Genomic DNA, 16,401 nt, shown 5'->3' on the forward strand with positions numbered 1-16,401 from the left:
TCTAGTATGTTCTATTGTACAATGTGGTGCTCAGTAAACTATTTGGTTCATTTGTTGTGGTATTCAGTTAAATGTTCTGAATCTTCAGTTGTGAAGTTCCATGTTTTTCAACACGGAAAACATCACATTGATACATGTCCTGCCCACCCTTCTGACTGAGCTCCAATGTGACAACCAACTTAGCATCTTGCGCCACAGCAACCACGACCCTGCTTAGCTCAGATGTCTCGGCAGCGATAACTCCATCAAACAGCTGGATTTTGCCACGTGCTACATAAGATGGGCTAGTGTAAGACCCTACCAAACACAGGTTTAAGCAACTGTCCTACTTGATTTCTGATATCCCAACATGTACATTGGCCTCCGAGGCTTGTTCTAGAAGTGCAAACGTTATGTCCACTGAGCCACAATCACCATCCAATCGGCGTGTGATTACGCTAGCATGGCTATTGCATCTGTCGCTGAATTGGGCAACACCATCAATGAGCTCTAGATCACCACCTTCTTCTCCTCCCGTCTTAATCTTCAGGTAAAACTCGATTACCACAGTAGCTTGCATTCTGATGCCTCTCTTAGGGCCAGACATTTGTATGAGGCCATCATGCCCCACAATGAAAGGATCATCTCTTGTACGGTTGAAGACATAGTTGCGCATAGGGTTCAACAGATCTCTGACAGCCACGTAGCCATACAACTCAATTGGTTCACCAACATATGACGTGTTAGCTAGCTTCAGTGAGAATACCTGCATCATGGCGCAATATGCATGCCTTCCACAGACCCTCCAGTTAGGCATGCAACTGTCATAAGGCACATTCATCATCATTGGCTCCAGACAAGCTGATCGACAACAATAAAAATCACTTAGTACATGATTAAACAATTAACCTCCAGCTTCCAACTGAAAGGAGACAAAATAGATTGATACAAACAAATATTATGAATCATGATTTTCTTACTCATACATATGAGACCTAATGATGTCTAAAATTATAATGTAGGACTGAAACATAAATATGATAATTACGAATATTAACATAATAATACAGCAGTCATAAAATTTGGATAAACACCATAATGTTAAGCATAGCTTATTTAAGTATGGCAAAATTCCTATTGTTACTGCCTCTAATAAATTGTTGGCTACAGAAAATGAGTGGAAAATAGTGAACTTGTGTAGTATGCTTTGTGGGATGAGAATGGGAGAGTATCTCTACTCCTAATGAAGCAGTTGGTAGTCTTCATTCTGGGTTTATTGTCCCACCTCCCATCTTTGTCTGGCTTTTTTCGTCCTCATCCGTCTGGGTTTTTTCGTCTTCATGCCACCTCCCTCTACCCCTCGATTTTATCTCGCACGTCACAAAAAACTAGGCAACAAGGATCCCCTTGCACGTAACAAAAGAAAACCAGACGACAAGGCTCCCCTCGCACGTAGCGAAAAAAACCCAGATGAACGAGGCGCCCTCGCTCAACCATATCCACCTCACGCCGACGTGGTGTCTCCCGACGATGACCTCGTCCTCATGCCCTCACCGTCCTCCTCCTCAAGATGTCACCATCGCGTCCCCTCCAGAATTCGGCCATGGCCGCCACCGAAGCCATCCTCTCAATCGCCACCGGCCAGCCCTCACCTCCACATCGCTATCTCTCAACCTCCATGGATCTTCTCCCGGATGGATCTGTCCATGTCGCTAGATCGGGGGAGGGGGGCCTCCACCATCGTCGTTCTTCTCCCTTCCCGACCTCCCGTCGCCGTGCTCCACGGATCTGGCCGTGGCCACAACCGACGCAGCTTCCCCGGCCACCTCCGACGACGCTAGGGAGGTGGCCACGGTGGTCGCTGCCGGGTCCATGGAGGAGCTCACCCCAGTCTTCTCCTCGCCCCCCTCCCACGGCTGGGTCTCCTGATCCCTAGCAGTGCTTTGCTACGGGCAGCGACGGACAATTAACTGCTCCCTCCGTAAACTAATATATGAGCGTTTAAATCACTATTTTAGTAATATAAATGCTTTTATATTAGTTTACAGAGGGGTAGCTAATTATCGTCTCTCAGCTCTACAAGAACAGTACATCATGCATGTGTAGCAAAAAATACTTCCGGTACTGATTCTAACCGATTTCCCATAAAGTGCATCGTTACTGATAGCTTTGTACCAGGGACTGAGGATATGCAGATATGATAATTACACTACAGATTTTCTCTTTTAGCTAGATGCGTACCCATAGGCCGTTATTCAGTGCATTTGAAATAAACCTTGGCATTAATGGTTTATCAGTTTACGTGTGCAAGATACAATAAGAAGACTAATGATCTTACTAAGGAGCATGTTGAGAGTGCAGATGATACTGCTAAGGTATGCCCCCCACTCCCCCCTTTGAGAATATTGCAGAGTAATATTGTTGACACCGTGATCACTTGATGCCAATGTCTTCAGTTTGTCCGCATCGTCGTGAGGTGGAGAGCCAAAATGCCTGAAGCTTATGACATGGGTGAAGGAGATGAAAGCTCTAGGGAAGTAGGGAGTACCACAAGATCTGACTCACCACTGTCTGATCTAGGCACTGGCTGGCCAAGGTAATGAAGGGTGACATAGGGAGGGCTAAGAGACACTGGTGATGTTCTCTTTTTATTTTGCATTTACTTATTTATTTCACATTTACTTAGTCAGGTTATTTTATTATACCTGAGGTAATTCACCGGCATTGTTTCTAAATTAGATTGTGTTTTGTTTTATTCTGGAGTGTATATACTGTTGCACAAAACTATCTGCATATGAAATGGCATGATATTAGTCTTTTCATTTTTTAAAGAATGTCACTAGCCTTTGAGCAATCAAAATTATGTCCTGAAGTTATCGACACTTGAATATACATTATGATTTAGTGCACTTTCAGTCAATGGTCAATGCATCACTATTTTCTGGAAACATTCCGTTCCAGGTGAAATTTTCTTTTCAGCTTGATATGTTAATAATATTATTACCATGTTTCTCGGAAATGTCTATTTGAGAACTTTTCGGCTAAAGTGGTGCTTGTATATTGGACAAGTAAGACACTCAAAAATAGATTCAGCATGGTTCCTGCACTCCCAACTTTTCATGGTTCACTTCACGTAAAAAAAACTTCTTCGTCATGGGGCAACTGTGGTGGTTCGCGACTCTGCGAGAAGATGATCGAGGGTCAGCGGCGCGTCTGCTTCATCGTCATCTTCGATGAGTCCAAGTGATTTATATCTGGTACCGACCGACAATGATTGTCAATTGGCATGCTCGATCGAATGTCACTGCTTTTATCATGAAATCCAACGCTTGTAGATGCCACTCAAAAGAGAATTCTGAAGCTGATGAACTTGGATAGCTTGACAATCTACCTTAGCAACAGACATCTCCACGTAAATGGTGGCGGCTAGGGTGATCAGGGAGGATGACGCGCTACGGCAACAATAAAAGCGCAATGCCGCAATCTCTCTCGTGATTGAATTATCCCAGTCTGAAATCTGGATGGAGTTCCCCACGGAAAGTGAATACCTTTCAATTGGATGCTCGAGGGAGTAGGGTACCCTATGAGGCAAGTGGATGGTTGTATATATGTTCTAAATCAAATCAAGTGTTCCCTTTTTCTGTACTGCAATTGTGGTTATATTATTGGTTTATAAATCTGTAGAGAAACTGCATTTGCTATACCCTATATCTGAGATAACATAATTTGCTTTCCAATTGCAGCTTTAGATTAGGCGTTTATGCCAAGTTTCATTTTTTTCTTAATCCCAGTTTTGTGCTAATTATATTTTGTTCTTTGATGGGCAGTTGTATTGCCGGCTGATGCAACCATGTGCTAATCTGCCGGCAGTGAGCAGGTAGAGTTGAGGGATGGTGGCCAGTTGCCTGGCGGGTGCACCGGTGAGTACAACATGGAAGAGCCTGACAGTCCGTCTGCTGCCCCGTGCAAGGGCCAGTTGGTCGAGGTATTGTGCGTAAGTTGTACTAGCAAAAGAGTCCGTGCGTTACAACGAAGGAAAAAATAACACACGCTTTTAACCCAACAACCATCACTTAAGACCACAAATAGGTCAATCTCCTTTATTTTAGCGAGGCATCACATTTGTGTAGCCTCTTATCCTCCTCACCCTCGTCGGCGGTGGTCACAGTGTTCACACAAACCAAAACGTGTTTGAATGCGGTTAATCTTAAGACATCTCTCTCTCCCTCTTGCTCTTTCTCACTCCCGCGATGAGAAATCTGTTGTTTTCCCCTGCGAGGTTTTTCAAAGGTATGCATGTGTAGTTATCGATGTTTTCTCCCTATATGGTTTTAGTGGGTGTTTATTTGCAATCCGGATCGCCGCCGGTACAAAAGAAAAATGGATCGTGCGCTATAGACTATAAGTTTGCTTCCAAAAATATATTTAAAAAATATTTAACAAGTAAAAATAACATCATATTCAGATTGTACACATTTTTCTAATCAAATTTCATATATAACATGTTAAAATTGGAGTTACAGTTTAAAAGATACAGATAATTTAGAAAAGCATTTGTTTTATTTAAATATCTTCCAAAATAATATTTAAAAATATTTAACAGGTAAAAATAACAAAAAATACATGAAGAGTTGTTAAAAAGGTTGTTAAAAAGATACATGATTTTCTAATCATAAAAATATTTTTTTTGTCTGGAAAAGATCATTTTTGTATGGTCTTCTGTGGACGCAGGTACTTGCGCCCCTATTTCATCACTATTTCTTGCTATACATGTCATAGGTATCGGTCCTTGTTTCATCATGATTTATATCTTATCAAACTTGTCTTTTATTTAATGTTTTGTCATGCATGCCTCCTTTTTATTTTTTTCTGGCACATCCTCTTTTTTCTTCTTCTTATATATAGGGGAATAACGCAACATCTCATCTTTATCTGATCTCCTCTGCATTTTCTCTTTTATTTCTTTTATAGCGGACATCCCATCTTTATTTGGTCTTGCTTTTATTTCTTGTCATGCATGTCCTTATTTATTGGGTGTCTTTAGAAAATTTATTTTCAACTTCATGTCCAATCTTGATTTTGCTGAGGTGTTCATCCCCAATAAGAATCAGTACCGATATGAAAAAAAAGACAAATAATGCATTGTTGATTAACATTGCAGCCTAGATAGTATTTTGTAAATGTTAACAGGTAAAACAACATCATATTTAGATTCTACACATTTTTCTAATCAAATTCCGTATATAACATGTTAAATTTGAAGTTATGGTTTAAAAGATATGAGTATTTAAAAAACAATTAATATATAACGCGGGTTTAATGTCAGAAACATTAGGGTTTTTTCTATAAATTAGCAAAATGGACTAAGAATATCTATTTCTTTTATTAGTAGGTATAGATTTCTCATATTTATTGTATCAATAGATTGACTGTCGGGTCCTTCCCTACAGAATTTGTAGAAAAAAAAACTACAAGGGAAGTACATATGAAGATACTGCAGTCTGCAGTTAACTTCTCTTTTGCCATTTTGGTATAACTTTGGTGGTCGTTTTATTATCCATTGAGACCCATGTTTGATCACCATAGCTACAGGGAAGAGCAGACTATTGATATGTACAGTATCACTACTATTTTAGCAGACATGAGTTACACTGTCATCTTTTCAGGAAGAAATGACTAGAGCAAAAAATACCCAGTTTTAAAAATAGTGACAGTCCAACATCATGAGGATGCCATATTGACATAAGTGTATGATTATTTGTCAGAAAGAAATTTATACATGTGTTTTTTTATATCTGTAGAGTGTAGACTGTATCTCTCCTGATCTATTTGTAGTAACACTGACATTGGTGTCATGGTTTTTCTCATATTTTAGTGCTAAGTACTACCGTGTGGACCTTGGAGGGAGTTTTATTATTGATTAATAAGTGTAGGTGACCATGAATAAGATGACCACTCAGCGTTTGATACTGTCAAATCCTTCTACCATAGAAAGGAATGAGGCACGCTTAGCAAGGATGACCACTCGGCGTTTGATATTGTCAAATCCTTCTATCACAGCAAGGTCTGCCAACGTTATATATTTTCTTAACAAGGAGTTAAGAAGATATTGAGCATGGTAAAAGACATTGTTTTGGACCAATATTATGAGAATAAATTATTTGTTTTTTCCCTTGGGTTTACATAATAGTGTGCTTCAAATTTTTAGGTCTATAATTAAAGAAAATTTAATTTATGCACTTGTGTTGTTCACTTTCCATCTACTTGGTTGAATAGAATCATGTTTCATCTTCTCATTGAATGGCTTGCTTGTTCACGTGAATGCTTCCCATCTATTGGGAAAACTGCCAGGAGCCATCACTGAAGCTCTATCCGAAGATTACTGAAGAGTTGGACACTTGTACGTTCATCCACAGCTCCATATCTCTTAGCTGCGGCCGCTGACTGTGTAACCGTCCATCTCTGATCCTAGGGTCCTCAGTCACCTACTGTTTATCTTTTTTTGCTTTGTTGTTCTATTTCTGGGATATATAAGCTGTATAAGCCAAAGGGCAGGAATATCTTATCACTTGTATTTGGGTTGAACCCTAGACGTTGTCATGTTGGCCGGCATAAAGAGGATGTTTGGTTTGTGGCCAACAATTTTGGCAACAAGAGGATGTTTGTGGCCAACAGTTACCATACCAATTTTTGGTGTTGACTGCAGTCATGGGCTATCATTTTTTTTAATCCCAAGTTTTTAAGCCTCGCCAAATATTTTGGTCGTAGCTACCGATTCCTTCGGGCTGCTGTACGTAGGCACTGGCAAAACATGGGCGGGCAAATCCTATGCCAAAATTTTGGTGTGCCCTTGATTTAGTGGGGCTGGCATGGGCGTAAACCAAACATCCCCGAACTTCCTTGTAATCTTGTAAGTTTTATCAAGCATTCATCTGAGAATAGTAAATCCCCGTGACAAGTTGAGCTTCCTCTGTTTCTAAGTGTTTCTTCTCTGAATCTCTCTATGTTCCCCGATTTCTCTAGCCAAGGCCTGTCAATTGGTATCTAGAGCCTTAAATCCTTGCTAGTAGACAAGAATTTGGAGTCGAGCTACTCTGGAACGGGCTCGGGAGTGATGAAATTGAAGTGGAGGCGGGCTGGCTTGAACCTCCAGTAAAATCCCATTCCCTCCCTCCCGTCACGGAGGCGGTGACACTCTTGCACATATTGGCAGAGCAACAGTGACACTGGTGGCGAAGAAGCTTGGGTGCCAGTTGAAGTACAAAAGAGGTTGGTCTTGCTCGTTGCAGGTTTGGTAAAATCCGTGCTCCTGTTTCAGTTAGTGCACTATCTCCGGCGGCGTCTTTCGTGGTGGCCGTACACGGTGCCATGATGAAGGTGAGGTGGGCGTCATCTGGTTTTAAAAGATAGGGCTCCAGTGAGAAAAATGTCCCGCTATGATGTGAAACCGAGCGGGAAGGGGAGTGTCCAACAGGGAAAAAGAAGGGAGCTTCGTGAGGCAGGATTTTTGTGGGACCGCGTGTTGGAGATAACATGGCGAATAGTCCGGAAAATTATAGTTGTTTCCAACATATGGAGTGAATTTGGAGGAGCCCGGACTATCCAGATGGATGGATTTTGGGGAGCCCGATGGGCGCCCATTTTATGTCTACACACGCCCGAACATATGTGGAAGAAATTAGCTTCGTCCTTCGAGATGGCCATAATCATCGTTTATTTCATTTATTATATATGCATTGTAGCCCGTAGCAACGCACGGGCATTCTACTAATGTACACTAAATGTTTAGTTGCAAAAGTTGTTTCACATATAGCTAAATATGATTTGTTTTTACGTACCATTGGTGACTTTTGCAAGTACGTGGAATGTTATAGAATATGCAGCAGATTGTATGAAAACAGTGGATCATGATTAATTTAAACGGGCTTGGAAATGGGGCATCGTCTTGCGCATATAATCTAAAGAATGAACCGAATTTTACTTGCCAAAAATTACCAAGTAGAACAAACAACAACACGAGGATCCATCGATCTTGTGCATTAATCAACAGAAACAAGTGATTGTAAATGATCAGTAGACATTTTTTTAGATCATACAACACACCTATTTTAACTTTAGATATACCATTAACAGGAGAAATTTGCATCTGTACCATTAAAATAACACCATTTTGGAAAAATATTACTGAAAGACCTGACTTCAGATATATAGCATTGAGAAGAACACTGCATCACAAAATAGAAGATCCGGCATTCCATATGTTTCAGCCCCCCTCTCCAGCCCGAAAGGCATGCACCGAGAAACCACACGCAAAGGGAAAGGAGGGGAGAGAACCAAGTTGTTAAGTTCTGTCTCATCATCTAGTAGAAATGTTTTAGATATACCATTAACATGAGAAATTTGCATCTGTACCATTAAAATAACACCATTTTGGAAAATATTACTGAAAGACCTGACTTCGGATATATAGCATTGAGAAGAACACTGCGTCACAAAATAGAAGATCCGGCCTTCCATATGTTTTAGTCCCCCTCTCCAGCCCGAAAGGCATGCACCGAGAAACAACACGCAAAGGGAAAGGAGGGGAGAGAACCAAGTTGTTAAGTTCTGTCTCATCATCTAGTAGAAATGTTCCTTGCCTAGCCTAAGTGTGGTCTTAATAAAGTTATAAAAGAAAATCCAGAGGCGCTAAAGTCTCCACAGATGTTGCTGAACCCTCGCAATGGGAAGAACAACAAGACTTTATCTGCAATAGCTCACTCAAGCCCAGGTGTGACACTAGAAGAATGGCACCTATTTCTATAATAAATTCATATTCTAGAGCTAGAAAGAATGCTATCCATCTCATCTGGAGGAATAAATCAAAGGCTTATTATCGAGAACTGTAGTTGGTACTAGGTACATGGGCAAATCTCTCTGGTGTAAAACTATGTCAGATCTCTATTTGGCAACCATGCTACTATTATGTGAACAACCCCTGTTGTGATGCTATTGTTGTGAACCATGTCAGAATTAAGGAACTGTGTTGCTATTATGTTAAATGGCTGCATTCAAATGTTCCTTGTGTGTTGAATCCAGTTGAAAATGTCGTAGTTAACGACAGGGTCACAGATATGGAAGATTGCGAAATGATGTGCTCTTTTGATGAAAAAAAATCTAAAGTTGCCATTTTACCAAAGTTGTGCTCTTGTAAGTGTTCAGATCGACATGTTAAACCAGCGCATTGTATCCTGCAACGTGGTGTAACGTGGATGATATTTACATGAGATAGTCCAGGAGGTAGTTTAGGCTAGATCTCTTTTCTGTTGTAACTAAACCTATCTCCTCCTTTTCTTTCTCCTCAAGATGTATCTCTAGCTCGTCTCAATCGATTCATGTATGCGCTGTCAGGGTTATTGCGCCCCTGCTATATAACATGCAACACGTCACCCAAGATAGGGTAAGACGTTTCTGCCAGTCGCACATGGTAATCATAGCCATCCCTCTTCCCATCTAAGCTTTCCATGATTCCAATCTGTGCCTAGCCATGTCTTCATCATCCGGCGCTATCTCCCAACCTAGCCTCAATGGCCAGGTCACCGAGAAGCTCTCCCGCACAAACTATGTGCTATGGCGCATGCAGATCACGTGGCAACTGCGTGACGCTGGGGTCTTCGGCTACGTCGATGGCACCCTGCCAGAGCCGGCCAAGCTCCTCGCCGCCAAGGACAAGGACGACAATGAGACCTTTGAGCCCAACCCTTTCCACCCAATATGGGTCAGGGAGGACCAACAGGTGCTCGGCTATCTGCTGAGCAACCTCTCCAAGGAAGTCCTCATCACGGTGACCACGGTCACCACGGCGACCGCGCTCTGGACGACTCTGGCGCGCATGTACTCGTCGCAGTCGTTCCGTCGCATCAACAACATCCGCACCTCCCTCATCAACACCCAGAAGGGAAACTAGTCCGTCGCCTCCTACTTTTCCTCGATGCGCGGCCTTGCGGACGAACTCGTCGCGGCCGGCAAGCCGACCCAGGATGATGAACTCATCTCCTATATTCTTCATGGGTTGGATCAGGACTATCAGCCCCTCGTCTCAGCCCTCGATGCTCGTGTCACTCCTGCCTCCCTCGACGAGATCTTCTCCATGCTCAGCAACTTCGACCAACGCATGGCTCAGTTCCATGGCTCCGGCAGCGGCGGTGGCTTCAAGTCATCTGCAAACGCTGCATCTCGTGGTCGTGGTGGTGGTTCTCGCTACCGCTGCTCTTCCCGCGGCAAAGGGCGGTCCTCTGGTGGAGGGCACGGTGAAAGCGGCAGCGGGCGCTCAGGCACCAGGGGTCGCCGTGGCGGTGGCTCTGGCCGGGCCCATGCGGATAGCCCTCGTTGTCAGATCTACGGCAAGCCGGGGCACACAAGAAAAGATTGCTCGTACCGCTACGACGAAGATGACAACGACTCCCAAGACGAGGACAAGGTCGCCGCCGGTGCTGATGGCTCCTATGGGGTCGACACCAATTGGTATGTCGATAGCAGCGCCACCAATCACATCACCAGCGAACTTGAGAAGGTGACAATGAAGGAAAAATACCGCGGAGAAGATCAGATACATACTGTCAGGGGAGAAGGTATGCGGATATGTCATGTTGGTCATTCAATTTTTAGTACCCCTAAACGAAAAATCCATCTTAAGAAAATTTTGCATGTTCCTAGTGTCGATAAGAATCTTCTCTCCGTTCATAGAATTGCTATTGATAATCATGTCTTCCTCGAGTTTCATCCTTATTTCTTTTTTATCAAGGATCGGGCCACGAAAAAAAATCCTCTATCGAGGTAGATGTGTTCGAGGGCTTTACCCGTTGATTCCGGAGCGTAGAAGATTCAATAAACAAGCCTATGGTGTTGTCAAGCTTTCATCAACACGATGGCACAATCAATTAGGACATGCTCTTTTTTCTCTAGTTGAAAGATTGCTTAGGAAAAATAAGCTCCCGTTTGTTGGTGAGCGCCATATTGAAACAATTGTCAACGAGCTAAGAGTCATCAGTTACCTTACCCTATATCTACTAGTGTCTCCACACAACCTTTGCAATTAATTTTCTCTGATGTTTGGGGCCCTGCCCCTAGCTCTGTGGGTAGACACGCCTATTATGTGAGTTTTATCAATGACTACAGCAAATTCTTTTGGATCTATCTTCTTCAGAAAAGATCAGATGTTTTCCAAGTCTTTAAAAAATTTCAAGCTCTTCTCGAATGCAAGTTTGACAGCAAAATCATTGATGTCCAATCCGGCTGGGGAGGGGAGTATGATAAATTAAACTCCTTCCAAGCTCTTGGCATCTCACATCATGTGCCATGCCCTCATGCTCACCAACAGAACCGCTATGCCGAGCGTAAGCATCGCCACATTGTCGAGGTTGGACTTGCCCTCTTAGCAGGAGCCTCCATGCCGATCAAGTTTTGGGACGGAGCGTTCCTCACTGCCGTGCATATTATTAATATGCTTCCTAGTCGTGTCATCCACAATGAAACTCCGGTAGAACGACTATTTCACACCAAACCAGACTACAAGTCCCTTCATGTGTTTGGATGTGCATGTTGGCCCAATCTCCGTCCATACAATAATCGAAAACTTATGTCAAATGCCTTGATGTCTCTACGAGCCGTGTCTATATTTCTCATGACGTTGTCTTTGATGAAACTAAATTCCCTTTTGCTGATCTCCATCCTAATGCCGGTGCTCTCCTTTGCAAAGAAATTCTTCTTTTGCCTCCACATCTCACCGCTATTGATCAAGGGGGAAACAATATTGATGATCAACTATTGACTAATCCTACTGATAGCATGCATGAGCATTGTGATGAAACAGGAGCAAACAACGAAGAAAATGGCGAAAATGCAGCTCAAAATGATGAAAATTGTGCAAAGTTTGGGCTTCATTTTATGTGTCCCGAAACAAGAGACAGATCCCCCTCGGGATCAGTTCTAGGGCAGAGGATCAGATCCTCCTCGGGATCTGTTGCCGCAGACATACCAGGCGGACCAGGCACAGGCGCATGCGCCAGTGCCTCCGATCCCGTGGGTGACACACGGCTGCCTCTCACTAGCCGCGGTGCGGCCCAAGCTCCACGTCAATCATCGCCTGCCACTTGGCAGCATGCAGCTGGCGCAGGCGATGCCAGTTAGGCAGCCAACCCATGTGCTACAAGCGGCGGGTTCCAGGCCGCTCCACCGGTGTGGGCCTCGGCACGGGCGTGGAATCCTGTGTCGATCTGCCTGAGCAACCGACAGGCGCGGACTCCCGAGCAGATGCGCCATCATTAGAGAATGATGGGCTGGCCCACATGCCAGGATCTTCTGCGGATCAGGCCAGTATCGAGGCGCGGTCATTGGCCACAGAAAATCCGCATGTGGCTGTGGCAGAGGATCTCTCCTCGGGATCTGCTGCGGCTAACGCCTCTGTGCAGCCCATGGGATCCTCTATGGCCACATAATTGATCACTTCATCACCTCGTCTTACACGTCTACATATAGGGGTAACGAAACCTGTAAATTACAAAAATATAACCAAATATGGTATGATTTGCTCTACAGGTGAACCAGGTGAACCTACTACAGTTGAAGAGGCTCTTGGTGATGAAAATGGATGAAAGCTATGAAGGAAGAGTACATAGCACTCAAGAAAAATAACACATGGCATTTGGTTCCTCCACAGCAAGGTAAAAATTTGATTGACTACAAGTGGGTGTTTAGGATTAAAAGAAAATCCGATGGAACCATTGATCGTTATAAGGCTAGGCTTGTTGCAAAATGCTTCAAACAGCGATATGGTATAGACTATGAAGACACATTTAGTCCAGTTGTAAAAGCTGCCACTATCCGTCTTGTGTTGTCCATTGTTGTATCCTGGGGTCAGAGTCTCAGACAGCTAGATGTGCAAAATGCGTTTCTCCATGGTGTTCTGGAAGAGGTGTATATGAAACAACCTCCTGGGTTTGAAAGTAAAAGTGCTCCCACTCATGTCTGTGAACTTGATAAAGCATTATATGGGTTGAAGCAAGCCCCAAGAGCATGGGATTCCCGTCTCTGTCATAAAATGCAGGAACTTGGTTTTGTTCCCTCCAAGTCTGACACCTCATTGTTCATTTACAACAAGTCCAACACATGCATATTTGTTCTTGTTGGGGAATGTAGCATGCAATTTCAAAAAAATCCTACGATCACGCAAGATCTATCTAGGAGATGCATAGCAACGAGAGGGGGAGAGTGTGTCCACATACCCTCGTAGACCGAAAGCGGAAGCGTTAGGTTAACGCGGTTGATGTAGTCGAACGTCTTCATGATCCAACCGATCTAGTACCGAACGTACGGCACCTCCGAGTTCATCACACGTTCAGCTCGATGACGTCCCTTGAACTCTTGATCCAGCAGAGGGTCGAGGGAGAGTTTTGTCAGCACAACGGCGTGGTGACGGTGATGGTGATGTGGTCCGCGCAGGGCTTCACCTAAGCACTACGACGCTATGACCGGAGGAGTAAACTGTGGAGGGGGCACCACAGACGGCTAAGAGAACAATTGATGTGCTACGGGGTGCCCCCTGCCCCCGTATATAAAGGAGGGAAGGAGGAGGCGGCCGGCCAGGAGGCGCACGCCATGGGGGGAGTCCTACTATGACTCCACTCCTAGTAGGATCCCCCCTTTTCCTTTCTCACTGGAGGGGAAAAGGAAGGAGAGGGAGAGGGAAAGGGAAAGGGGGCGCCGCCCCCTCCCCTAGTCTAATTCGGCCTCCCAGGGGAGGGGGGGGGGCGGCCACCCCTTGTGGGCTCCCCTCTCTCTCGACTAAGGCCCATGTAGGCCCAATATTTCCCCCGGGGGGTTCCGGTAACCCCTCGGTACTCCGGTAAAATACCCGAACCACTCGAAACCATTCCGATGTCTGAATACTACCTTCCAGTATATGAATATTCACCTCTTGACCATTTCGAGACTCCTCGTCATGTCCGTGATCTTATCCGGGACACCGAACAAACTTCGGTCACCAAAAACATATAACTCATAATACAAATCGTCATCGAACGTTAAGCGTGCGGACCCTACGGGTTCGAGAACTATGTAGACATGACCGAGACACCTCTCTGGTCAATAACCAATAGCGGAACCTGGATGCTCATATTGGTTCCTATATATTCTACGAAGATCTTTATCGATCAAACCGCAATAACAACGTACGTTATTCCCTTTGTCATCGATATGTTACTTGTTCGAGATTCGATCGCCGGTATCATCATACCTAGTTCAATCTTGTTACTGGCAAGTCTCTTTACTCGTTCCGTAATGCATCATCCTGCAACTAACTCATTAGGCACATTGCCTGCAAGGCTTATAGTGATGTGCATTACCGAGAGGGCCTAGAGATACCTCTCCGATACTTAGAGTGACAAATCCTAATCTTGATCTACGCCAACCCAACAAACACCTTCGGAGACACCTGTAGAGCATCTTTATAATCACCCAGTTACGTTGTGATGTTTGATAGCACACAAGGTGTTCCTCCGATATTCGGGAGTTGCATAATCTCATAGTCAGAGGAATATGTATAAGTCATGAAGAAAGCAATAGCAATAAAGCTTAACGATCATTATGCTAAGCTAACAGATGGGTCTTGTCCATCACATCATTCTCTAATGATGTGATCCCGTTCATCAAATGACAACACATGTCTATGGTTAGGAAACTTAACCATCTTTGATTAACGAGTTAGTCAAGTAGAGGCATACTAGGGACACTTTGTTTTGTCTATGTATTCACACATGTACTAAGTTTCCGGTTAATACAATTCTAGCATGAATAATAAACATTTATCATGATATAAGGAAATATAAATAAAAACTTTATTATTGCCTCTAGGGCATATTTCCTTCAGTCTCCCACTTGCACTAGAGTCAATAATCTAGATTACATAGTAATGATTCTAACACCCATGGAGTCTTGGTGCTGATCATGTTTTGCTCGTGGAAGAGGCTTAGTCAACGGGTCTGCAACATTTAGATCCGTATGTATCTTGCAAATCTCTATGTCTCCCTCCTTGACTTGATCATGGATGGAGTTGAAGCGTCTCTTGATGTGTTTGGTTCTTTTGTCTGGATTCCTTTGCTAAGGCAATTGCTCCAGTATTGTCACAAAAGATTTTCATTGGACCCGACGCACTAGGTATGACACCTAGATCGGATATGAACTCCTTCATCCAGAATCCTTCATTTGCTGCTTCCGTAGCAGCTATGTACTCCGCTTCACACGTAGATCCCGCCACGACGCTCTGTTTGGAACTGCACCAACTAACAGCTCCACCATTCAATATAAATACGTATCCGGTTTGCGAATTAGAGTCATCCGGATAAGTGTCAAAGCTTGCATCGACGTAACCATTTACGACAAGCTCTTTTTCACCTCCATAAACGAGAAACATATCCTTAGTCCTTTTCAGGTATTTCAGGATGTTCTTGACCGCTTTCCAGTGATCCACTCCTGGATTACTTTGGTACCTCCCTGCTAAACTTATAGCAAGGCAGACATCAGGTCTGGTACACAACATTGCATACATGATAGATCCTATGGCTGAGGCATAGGGAATGACTTTCATTTTCTCTCTATCTTCTGTAGTGGTCGGGCATTGAGTGTAACTCAACTTCACACCTTGTAACACAGGTAAGAACCCTTTCTTTGACTGGTCCATTTTGAACTTCTTCAAAACTTTATCAAGGTATGTGCTTTGTGAAAGTCCAATTAAGCGTCTTGATCTATCTCTATAGATCTTGATGCCCAATATATAAGCAGCTTCACCGAGGTCTTTCATTGAAAATTTCTTATTCAAGTATCCTTTTATGCTTTCCAGAAATTCTGTATTATTTCCAATCAACAATATGTCATCTACATATAATATTAGAAATGCTACAGAGCTCCCACTCACTTTCTTGTAAATACAGGCTTCTCCAAAAGTCTGTATATAACCATATGCTTTGATCACACTATCAAAGCGTATATTCCAACTCCGAGATGCTTGCACCAGTCCATAAACGGATCGCTGGAGCTTGCACACTTTGTTAGCACCTTTGGGATCGACAAAACCTTCTGGTTGCATCATATACAACTCTTCTTTAAGAAATCCATTAAGGAATGCAATTTTGACATTTTCCAAATTTGATAATCATAAAATGCGGCAACTGCTAACATGATTCGGACAGACTTGAGCATCGCTACGGGTGAGAAGGTCTCAGCATAGTCAACTCCTTGAACTTGTCAAAAACTTTTCGCAAAAATTCGAGCTTTGTAGACAGTAACATTACAGCCAGCGTCAGTCTTCTTCTTGAAAATCCATTTATTCACTGGTATGCGTCGGTGCTATACAAACGGTTTTTAACCCCTTTCCGCGACGTCATTTGG

At 43.5% G+C, this 16,401-nt stretch overlaps 1 long non-coding RNA gene and 1 pseudogene across 1 annotated transcript; one reads left to right on the plus strand and one right to left on the minus strand.

The window, feature by feature from the left end:
• LOC109756673 (uncharacterized) overlaps nucleotides 1-16,401 on the minus strand; it is a 109,160-nt pseudogene continuing 92,759 nt past the window's right edge.
• LOC120976904 (uncharacterized) lies at nucleotides 3,329-4,116 on the plus strand. Its single transcript, XR_005773561.3, has 2 exons — nucleotides 3,329-3,567; nucleotides 3,807-4,116. It is a non-coding gene; the product is annotated as an uncharacterized lncRNA (long non-coding RNA).

This window comes from Aegilops tauschii, chromosome 3 (assembly GCF_002575655.3).
Source record: "Aegilops tauschii subsp. strangulata cultivar AL8/78 chromosome 3, Aet v6.0, whole genome shotgun sequence".
Classification (NCBI taxonomy): Eukaryota; Viridiplantae; Streptophyta; class Magnoliopsida; order Poales; family Poaceae; genus Aegilops; species Aegilops tauschii.